This window comes from Parambassis ranga, unplaced genomic scaffold (genome assembly GCF_900634625.1).
Source record: "Parambassis ranga unplaced genomic scaffold, fParRan2.1 scaffold_24_arrow_ctg1, whole genome shotgun sequence".
Classification (NCBI taxonomy): domain Eukaryota; kingdom Metazoa; phylum Chordata; class Actinopteri; family Ambassidae; genus Parambassis; species Parambassis ranga.
Window position 1 is genome coordinate 1639070 of NW_021144797.1, and position 11329 is coordinate 1650398.

Genomic DNA, 11329 nt, shown 5'->3' on the forward strand with positions numbered 1-11329 from the left:
ATATGTTGTGATTAATCCTCACTTTGAAACAGTTGTAGTCTAAAGCCTCATGTTTCCATGTTGATGGCATGCACAGGTGTTGTGATCAGTGATGTAGAATGGTTTGTATCTGATGAGCTGCCGGTCAGACATCCTGTGCATTTCATCACTGTTGCCATTATATGCTCTGTGAAGGTCTTGAAGAGTGCTTGTTTTTGTTTTTTGGGTGCTGTGGGTCGAAAAGTGTTAACAGATTTTTCAGTAACTGTATTCAGTTGTTCTTTCAGTTTATTGACAGATTCCTGATTCTGCCTTTAAACTTTCCTCTTCAGATTTTCATCCTGAACTATCCACTTGCTTGGGATAGACAGATGTACCTTTTCAGGGGGCTTCAGAATCAGAATCAGAAATACCTTAATAATCCCAGAAGGGAAATTGCTTATGGCAGGGGCAGTGCTGGAGGCATGTGAAGAGACAGAAGGCTCTGGAGGTGTGGAGCTGTTTATTGGTGGTGCAATGTCATCATTTAATGAACCCTCAGGAGATGGAGTTGGAAGTTTATTAAGGCATCAAGCTCACTTTTTCTGGAAAACCAGTCACACTAAAGCTGCAATCAGCAGCTTGGCAATATACTGTATGTTCAATGAACTGGGAACAATAATGACCACAGTTTTTGACAGAAGATGAGAAGTTGTAGCTCAAAATGTTACACCACTGAAGAAAGTAGAGGAGTTCTTCATTCCTAAAACCTTCCCACATGTGATACCTGCAGTGAAGAAGGCCTCAAGGCCTGCATCCACACAGCAAAAAGTCCAGTGTTGAATTGACTCCCACAGAGTTGATTTCAACACTTTTCCAGGGTTTATATGGCTCCACACTTTCTGGAGTTAAATTAACACTTTCAAAATAGTTAAACATTCAACACTCTGTCAGAGTTAATTCTTTAACTCCAACAGTAGAGTTACATTAACACCTTGAGATTTGACAAATAACACTGGTCAGAGTTAATTTTTACTATTTGTATAGTGTTGATTTCACTCCTGAAATTGGCAATCTATTAACACTGGAACAGTGTTAAAAGTATATATAAATATATAAAATAATAATAATGAATTGAAACAAATATTCTTATAAATAACATTTATTTCTCCCTTTGCAGTCATGTACACAACTGAATTAAAACATTGTGAATGAAGGAATAATATATAAAGATTCATCTAAAACACAGTAGGCAGGATGGGGGCAGAATAAACCCACTTGTGCAGAGGTGTTGGGAGCCTGGGTCCTGTTAAAATCAGTCCCCCAAAAATCCCAACATCGGAAGTCATCCTGTTTGCAGTGCTAAGAATATCCATACTGGTGATGAGCTGCTGTGGGACTATGGGGTGACTAGGAGGTGCTTTGGGGGGGGAGGGAATGATGTGTCCTGCTTGAGAGCTGAATTATTATAAATAATTATGACAAAAAAAGACCTGACCTTCCAGCTCCAAGATATAACCAATAAAAAAGATAACTGAGCACATGTTAAAAATGAAGCACATGCACTCGCACCAGATCAAGTGAGCTGAACAATCTGAATACATAGCAGTTTCAACTTGGCCCACTAGATGGAGCCAATGGTTTCTCAGCTGGTGTGTCGCCAAGTGGAGAAAAGGGGTTCAGTACTGGAAGTGGCTGCTGTTGAACAGGCCTTTATGCATCTATATGAACACCTTCAGAGCCGAGGTTTCAAATAAAACAATTGTTACTTTAAAAAAATGTCTGTGAAATAAACTGGTTTTATTGGAGACTTAAAGGTGAGTTCATAAACCTACACCCAAAAAAGAGAAACTCAAATAACAAAAGAAATAACATGGAAAAAAACTGTGAATCCAGGAGAACAACTGCAGACACACAGAGTGAGGCCGGAACAAAGAGGACACACAGAGTGGAACAGACACACTGACCAAGGACCAGGAGAAGCTCGGGGATTATATACACAAGGACACAGGTGAGAACAATCAGGGTGGCCAATCAACATGGAGTGGAAGCAGGCGAGCTCAGTCAGAGGGGAGGACTTTTTTTTTTTTTTTTTGTATCTTTTATTTATTAAAATATTCATTTAAAATATTTACAGAAAACAAAATACAATAATTCATTCGTGTCCTAAGAGGATACCTCAAAACCCCACTTTAGTTACACCCAAGTGAAAATATTTTCAGAAACAAAAATACACGATTTCATTCTCTATGTAAAATAAATTGTGCCCATCCAAAATCTTTGCCCGAAGGCGTGCTCCCCTCCCCACCAGTGCTCTTACATATTGTTTTAGTGTCAATGTGAAAAAATCCCAGGTGTTCAGTTTCCGGTTTTCCTTCAGTTTTGTGTTTCTTGTGATGTATATTGCATGTTTTGCGAATTGTCCAGTCAGGTTGATTATTGTATTGTTCTTGTAGTTGGATGTGTCCCCAAAGAGGAGGAACAGTCTCCACTCTTCCTCCTCCTCCCATGCCATGCCTGTTCCTCCTTGAGGAGGGTTCTCAGCCTCCTAAGAAAGGGGGTGAGTGCCGGACAGTCCAGGAACATGTGCTCTATGGTTTCCTCCGCTGCTCCGCAGATAGCACAGCCCCTGGCAAAGACCTCCTTATTTATCTGATGCAGCACGATCCCAGGGTGTGTCTTTCTGTGTCTTTGTCTAAAGTCGGTGTTATAGACATTGCCAGGGGCTGTGCTCCTCCTTAGGGTGGCCCAGATACGTTCTCCCCGCAGGCCGGGGAAGGCCCTCCCCCACGCCCGGTCAGCTGCTGGGGCTCTCCGTCTGCCGTGGACAAACATCTGGTAGAGGGCCTTCGTCTTGATGTCACTAAGGTTGGCTCCGGCCTGCGGGAGAGAGAACTTGCACACATTCTCGTTAGTTGGTGCTGGCTGCCTCTTCTCCCCCAGCAGCTTAAGCCACCGCTGAGGGATGGAGGCAGCCAGCTTAGCACACACCTCCTGGATTGCACCTTTCCCGTGCCTCACCCCCTTCTTCCTCAGAATGGTCAGGATCTCCGCATCATCGAGGCCACCGGCTTGGGTGACAACGTCCCCCAGCCTGACTAAATCAGCCCTCTCCATCACGGCGCAGACCACCTCCTTCCCTCCCCAGGCAATCTCTGGGTTATTGAAGAGGGGCTGCGCCCTCGCCTGGAGGACGTTATCCACCCCAGCCTCCAGCAGAGGCCTCAACCCAGCCCACGCTGTCATGATCTCCTCCGCCAGAGGGTCGGTCACCCCCACGCTCACGGAGGAGCGCCTCTGGCAGAGTGCCCAGAGGCCCAGAGGCCCAGAGGCCCAAAGGTGGCCCGAGATGCAGGTCCTGCATGAGAAAGTGTTTCCATATGAAGCTGTTGCTGTCGGGTGTTATGATTTTTTTGACCAGTTTGACTCTTAGTGCGTGTTTTCTGCAGTCTAAGCTGACTAGCCTCAGGCCGCCTTTGTCCTCCGGCTGGATCATGACATCGTGGGCTACCTGGTTCATCTTTGACCCCCACGGGAAGCTGCCGATGACCTCGTTGATGTTCTTTTCCCGCTGCGGAGACAGGGGACCCACAGCCAGCACATGGTTCACCAAAGAGAGCACTAGTGAGTTTATGACGGTGACCTTCCCTTTTATCCCCATCCTTCTCTGTTTCCACATGTTTATTACCTTTTGCGTTTTTCCCTGTACTCCCTCCCAGTTCTTTTTGTTTGCCTTCTCTTCGTTCTTCCCCATCCATACTCCCAGTATTTTAACCATATCTCCCGTGTCCTGGAACCCCCATGTGTTCACCGTGCTTTGCTCCGCCCCACACTTCATGATTTGTGTCTTTTTTGTGTTCATTTTAGCTCCCGATGCCTCACAGTATGATTTTACTTTTCCCACCACCCTCTGAATGCTATCTTTATCCACCACTGTGATATTTGTGTCATCTGCATACTGCACTATTTTGCAGTACGCAGAATCACCCACCTCTACGCCCTGGATGCCCTCGTCACCATTGACCGCTGCCGCCAGAGGCTCCGTGACCAGGGTGAAGAGCATGGCAGACAGCGGGCATCCCTGTCGGATGGACCTGCCCAGCGAGAACGCACCGCTGCACATGCCATTCACTTTAACGCAGCTGGTGGCCCCGCTGTACAAAGTCCTGATCCATTTAATGTACCGCTCTCCGAACCCCAGCCTCTCCAGGGCTCGCCACAAAAAGGCGTGTTCAACACGGTCAAACGCTTTTTCAAAGTCGATGCTAATCAAAAAACACCCGGTTGTGCACATGTGTCTGATCAGGCATCTGACGGCCAGGACAGAGTCCGAGATGTCTCTGCCCGGCACGCCGTACGCCTGACCAGGACCCACCACCCCCTCTATCACCTGTTTTAACCTATTTGCCAGTGTTTGGATTATTTCAAGCAGTTCCCTCTCTTCCTGCTTTTCCTCCCACTTTTTCCTTTTGCAGTATCTGATGCACAACTTTTTGATTCTTTCCTTCACTCCCTCCCACCATCCCAGTAAGTCATCATTTTCTATCATTTCCTCTCGCACATCGTTCAAAAATTTTCTAGTTTTGTTGAATGTTTCGTCTTTTAAAATACTGCTATTTAAAATCCATAACCCCCCATTCCTGGACCTGCCGGCCATCCGTATTTGGATCTGGAGAAGTGAGTGATCCCTCCATCTGTTCTGTATATATTTGACTGAGTTTGTGATGGGGACTACTCCAGGAGACACCAAAGCCAGGTCGATGCGCGATTGCTTCAGCTCCCCTCTGACTCCCCTTCTGCCTCCTGGAGTAGTCCCTAGTGTCCGGGTTGAGTGTTCGCCAGATGTCTGTGAGGTTACGGGTTGAAATTAGGTGGTTGAGCTCTTGCCTGCTGACGTCATTTTTCAGTGTATTGCTGTTTGAGGTATCGTTTGCTGTTAAAATAATGTTAAAATCTCCCACCAACACGCATTTCCCAGTTATCCATTTATTTAATTTTTTCCTAATAAATTCTTTCCTTTCTGTTTCCTCATTACTTCCGTAAATACTCATGATTCTTAGTTTCTCTCTGTTCTTCCCCAGATCTGCCACTACTAGCCGGCCCCCGTCGCCAGCATGTACGCAGGACACATAGGGGAGGCCCGGTTTGCACAGAATTGCTGCGCCTGCCTGGCCCGTGGGTCCAGGGGCATAAAAAATGTCCCCTCCCCAGTGTTTTTTCACCATTTCCAACAGGTCGGTGCCCCATCGTACCTCTTGCAGGCAGAGGATGTCTGAGTGTGTGTTGTTTAGTATGTCCTTAATTTTTTCTATTGCACTTATGATGTTCAGTGACGTTATAACAATCATGATGATAGTTAATATAGATGGTTTTATTTTCATTTCCTTGTTCTCCGAGTTACTCTCCCCGGTTTACTGTCCTGCGCTTTCTTCCTGTGTTGCAGTCTTGGTCCTATTTCTCTTTCTAAATCTGAGTCTGAGGAGATCTGCTTGTGGCCCAGGAGGGAGGACCCAGGCGTGCTCTCCTTCGCTCTCGCCCTGCCAGCGAGCAGGGATGCGGTAGAGCGCCAGGCGGGTCTCAGGAAGCCGTCGTCTGACACAACGCTCTCGGCTTGGGAGACTAATTCCGGGCCAACGTCATCAAGGCTGGACCCTAAGGCCAGATCCACCTCGTCTCCAGGCGGCCTCCGGGCAGGGTCTGTTGCCCCCCCCATCTACACCCGCCTGCGTCCTGACCCCTGCGCTACCCCTCTCAGGGGCGCCTTTTGGCCTGTCAACCTCAGGGACCAGGGCAGGGCCCTCTGCGCGAGCCCCCCCTGCCCGCTCGGGAGCAGAGCCCGCCATGGGAGCTCCCTCCTCCGCTGGGAGAACGCCCCGTTCCCCACCTGCTTCCTGCTCTGCCACGGCACCAGGCGCCATGGCCTGGCCCGCATCGACCTGCATCCCTGCAGCAGTGGCACTGCCCTGCGCCCCTCCCTCCTGAGCCACTTCCTCCTCCATGCTGGACTCTTCCTCTTCCCCGTCTGAAAAAAGTTCCCTGTCCTCATCGTTGCTTTCCTCTGCGCAAATACAATCCTCCATTTTATTATAGCATATTTGACATTTCTGTATCTTTTTATTGCATTCCCGGGCGTAGTGCCCCTGGACCCCACATTTATTACAAAAAAACTCCGGGCAGTCCCTCACGATGTGCCCCGGCTGTATGCAGATCCGACAGACGCGGACCTGCCGGTCATGGATGATGCGGAAGAACTCGGGTCCTGCTGCCGTACTAAACTTTGCAGAGTAGGGCAAAGACTGAACCGTCTCATTAAATTTTACTTTTACAAATCTTGTACCGTCTGCCACCCTGGTCCCCGGCCACATACGCCGCTTTATTGGGGACACTGCTGACACCTTCCAAGATTCTAATTTCTCCAGAATCTCCTGATCCGTCACATAGGCCGGCAAGCTCAGGAAAGAAACCACCAACTCATCAAATCAAATCTCCCTCCCCTGCACTGATGTGTTCCCAATCTTAAATCCATCCAACAGTTTGCCTTTTCCTGCTGCACTCCCCATCGTCACCTCGTACCTGCTTTGGCCTGTGCTCCTGCATGCGTTGATGTTACCACACATTAGACGTATATAACGTATTAACTCTACTGGTGAGACCACTTCCTCACCCTTTAGCTCCACCAACACTGTTAGCTCTCTTTCATAGCTCACCTCATTCGTTTTCTTACTGGCTGACTCCGACCTGGCCGTCTGCCCCCCTCCTGACCATCCCTCCTTCAGTGTGTGATGTGTTCTTACCATCCTCAGATCCTCTCGGTTTTCCTTCTTTTCGACTCATATTTGTCTCCGGGTTTTGTCCATTTTGCTGAGCCGTGGTCGTTTGTCCGTTCCTGGGCCTGTCACCAGGGTTATCCATCCTGCTGATTTTTCCAGTTAAAAGAAATAGAATTGCCAAAAAAGAACCAAAGGCACCAACAAAAAACTACTCCCCGACAGTCCTAGGACCGCGGGGAGCGACAAAACACACTATAAAAGTAATAAAGTAATCTAAACAAATAAGGCCAAAAACCAAAAAAGGAACTCTGTCTGTCTCCGTCTGTCTCCGTCTGCTCAAAGCTCGCGCTCTCTGCCACTCTCTCTCTGTCAGTTCCGTAATCGGGCGTGTTCAGGGTTCGGGACTGGTCTGCATACTCTTCTCCCGCTACCCTTACCTACGCAGGCAGAGCTGGATACAACCAAGAAAACACTAAGGGAAAAGCAACAACAACTTAAGGAGGTGGAGGATCAGATGAAGAACCTACAAAATGGCTCTGACACAGGCTCGACTGGACAGAGCAGGGAAACTGACTTCTGCTCTGGGGGACAGCAGATACGCTGGGAAAAAAATGTTGCAAATCTTGAGCAGGACATCAACAGTGTTGTGGGAAATGTATGCATTGCAGCTGCCTGCATTGCCTACTATGGAGCCTTCACTTCCCACCATAGACAGCTGGTAGGTACAGTGTGATGGGATGGTTTAAAACCTTTAGGGCCTCTGTGATAAAGTGTGCAGCTGGTATCGGCAATGTGAGCCTGGTCTAGAGTTTTTTTTTTTAGAAACATATTGTGAAAAAGCAGTAACAGCTAATACCATATACCCTGTTTACTCTTGTTCCCCAGTGGATTAAGCAGTGTCAGAAGCTAAACATACCCATCAGTTCCCCCTTCAGCCTGATCGACTTTCTGAGTGATCCATATGACATCCTCCAGTGGAACACTGAAGGGTTGCCCTGTGACACTGTATCTACAGAGAATGCAATCCTGGTAACCAAAGACCGTCGCTGGCCTCTTATGATCGACCCACAGGATCAGGTGGCGTAAATTAATTCAGAGGACATATGTATTCTATGAAAATAGAACCTCCTTTCAGACACAGTCAGAGACAAAGTCACAGACTGGCCTCCGCCCCAGCATACCTAACGCAACAATACCAAGCTTCCCTTCATACAGTAGAAAGGACACCAACCAGCTCGTTCAGCATTGCAAATTTGCACTAAATTAAGATATTTTCACTGCTTCTTTATTGTGTTTCCATGTCTGATCATGTTTCCTTGAATGCTAATACACTTGGCATAAATTAATTAGTGTTTCATTAGAATTGTAGTGTGTGTGATCCTGGCTTCGATTAATGTAAAATGTGTCTTTTGGCATGTACATTTTTTTCTGTTTTCCAGAAATGTATTAAAGTTACAATCATCAATTTCACTGTGACTGAGTCTGGCCTGAAGGACCAACTGCTCAGGTAGACACAAGACAGATATTGAATTCTAACCAAACTTTAAGACTCACATTCACAACCTTACCCTTACCCTCTTTTCCCCCCTTTCTTCTCCTTTCTCTACCTCCAAAACCCTTGAAAATTACAATTACCCTGCAACTTGTTTCTCTCTTTAAAGTGATGTGGTGCGTCTTGAGAGTCCACATCTTGAGGAACAGAGCAATAAGCTGATTGTTCGCATCAACGCTGACCGCAATCAGCTGAAAGATATCGAGGACCGCATTGTTGAGCTTCTCTCTAACTCTAAGGGGAATATACTTGACAATGAGGAGCTCGTTCAGACTCTCCAGGAGTCAAAGGTGGGGATCTGGCAGAGATCATACCTGTCATCATTTTCAACTTTCTGATCGTTTTCCTAATTGTAATTGAAACTTTTTGTTGTTCTTGTTCTAGTTGTCATGCTCCTCTTTCACTTCTTTTGTCTGTTTTTTCTCCACTATCTCCAGGTGACATCAGAGGCCATAAAGCATCACCTGAAGGAGGCAGAGGGGGACTCCTTCCTTGTGTATCTTGGGGAGTCCATACAGGCGTGGAGTGGCTTCCCCAGGATACAGTCGGAAGTAGAGCTTGCGGTTGATGATTTGGTCTCAGTTCTAGAATGATTGCTGCTGGGAGTTTGAGCAGACAGCTGTTTACAGGGTCTAAGTTGGAATAAAGATTAATCCTGTAAATGCAAACATCCAATCTACTGAAGTTCAAAGATGTGGGCTCGTCCGGGATTTGAACACAGGACCTGTGAGGAACTGGAACCACTTCTTCATCTGAACCATGGGGATGCCAACACCTGAAACCACCTCCACTGTCTGCACACACAGGAAGTTCACCCTTAATCAGTGCTCTCTGTTTCAGTTAACCTGTCTGCACAGAATTATTCTCTGTAACAACATGTAGAGCCCGGATAGCTCAGGCTAATTTTCATATCTGTCCAATGAGAGACAATTATCAGAGGAGAGGTTCTGCTTCTCAGGAGGGTCACACCCTAATACAAGACCACTTCCTGTTATGCAATAAATAAACTTTATGATTCAATGTTGGGCTAATGCCACAGCCACAAAAAGACATTTCTCCCAGCTGCTAGACAGCAAGCCTTATCTAGACATGGAGGACAGCCTCCTCATGGAGGACAGTGATATGCAAAGTGTTCAGTCTTTGTTGACACAAAGAAATCTTTGCACGTATCTTTACCAATGTCAAACTGCTGACAGTCGGCAGGGTAGAGGAGGAGAAGAAGACCAATGAGAAGCAGGTTCCGTGGTGTAATGGTTAGCACTTTGGTGTAATGGTGTAATGGTTAGGACTTTGACTCCAGCGATCTGAGTTCAAATCTCAGTGGAACCTTTAGTTTAGTTTGGACAGTAATACTGGTGTCCTTTCTACTTTCTCTAAAAATTCAGGGCTCATTTTGCAGATTTCCAGTCAGCATGTTGTAACTGAATAACTATCAGAGTGTATCAGAAGGAGAAGTGTCGTGACCTTCCCTGGTCACCCCGGATTGTCAGATTCCGTCTCCTGTATTCAGAACATTGAGTGAAAGAAAATACCCTGGGTTTTGTAGTTTCGCCTTTTGCAAAAGGGAGAACACCTAGTGAACACAGGCCTTTCAGTCTGCTTCACTCCCGTCCATAAGTGTTCTGCCCCTCCCCTGGACACAGGCTTGTTTTATTTAAAGTTGAGGTACATTTGCATAATAGATAAACAGTTCTTCAAGACCCTCGTAGGTATTCCCATATTGGGACATGTTGCCCCTTTATCTCCACCTACTAATTATCATAATTGGTCTAACATATTTATGACTATGAAACCCTTTGTCCCTTCTATGTTGGATGATTTATCTTAGTCCATGCCTCCTAGTGCTTCGGCCTTCACCGCATCAAAGAGTTCCTCCCTAACTCTCTGTAAGAGTTATAGATGTGTTTTTCTCTAAGTGTAAGCTTATATAATCAAATACATACATGGTCTGTATCATGTCATTGCGTAAATAACCTTGTATACTTCACAATTCCCCCTTTTGGACTCTACTAGAGTCCAACACCCAAAGAAAACCGTGACAAAGGTTATATGTATCAAAAATATAAGTAAAAGCTCATGAACAATCAAACAGTAAACATGTGTTCAAAGCTAATAAAAAGTTAGTGAAAAGTTAGTGATCATTCACCATGTCTCCTTGATCTGTCCTAAGCTTGCACCTGTAACAGTAAGGTTAACACAAGAAAAATCTCCAGAGGCCACATTTGTGGAAAACAGGATGTTTCTCAGATAGCTTGGTGATGGGGAATATAACATCCCATTCCATGCATTTTTTAGGGGGAACCGAGCGAGTCATAACTAGTATAAAACAGTCGGTGGTCAGAGAAGCTGGCACCACCTGTAACTAAGGTCTGGGTCCCAAGCAGACCACACAATCAACTTGGAATGCATTAGCTGACTGTTCAGCTAATAAAAGCCAATTATTCCTGTAGCCAGTGACACCTGTAGCAACCTGAAACCATTGATCAGTATACAATCCTTCTGTTCCTGATACAATAACAACCCCTCCTGAATTAGCATTATTCTTACCTGTCACTAAGCTTCCCTGCACTGCTGAACTCTCTGGGATTGTGGAGGTGGTTGTATTAGGCAGACTATGTGTTTGCCAAAATCCCACCTTCCAACAGGGGTCATGACCTACAAACACAGCACAGACAAGGAACCATGTGCCATTCTGTGTTTCGGGAAGTATTAGTGGAGTTAGTGCATGGATCAGATAGTACAGTGTGTTGACCTATCTGTAACAACACATAGACCGTCAGGAGGAATAGAACCACAACCATGATTATAACCAATAGGATAATATAAAAGTAATATAAGTGACGAGTAGAACAGTATAAAGATTAATATAAAAATTAATATGTAGTTTTACACCTCTGTCCAGGGAACTCGCAGTGTAACCAATAGATCAAAGAAATTATGAACAACCCTAATATGGTTATCCCAACAAGAAAACAAATACATGTTATACATCATAGTATGTGGGGGTATTTTAATCGGTCGGTCTTTCACCGTTCCCGCCCCCAGATAC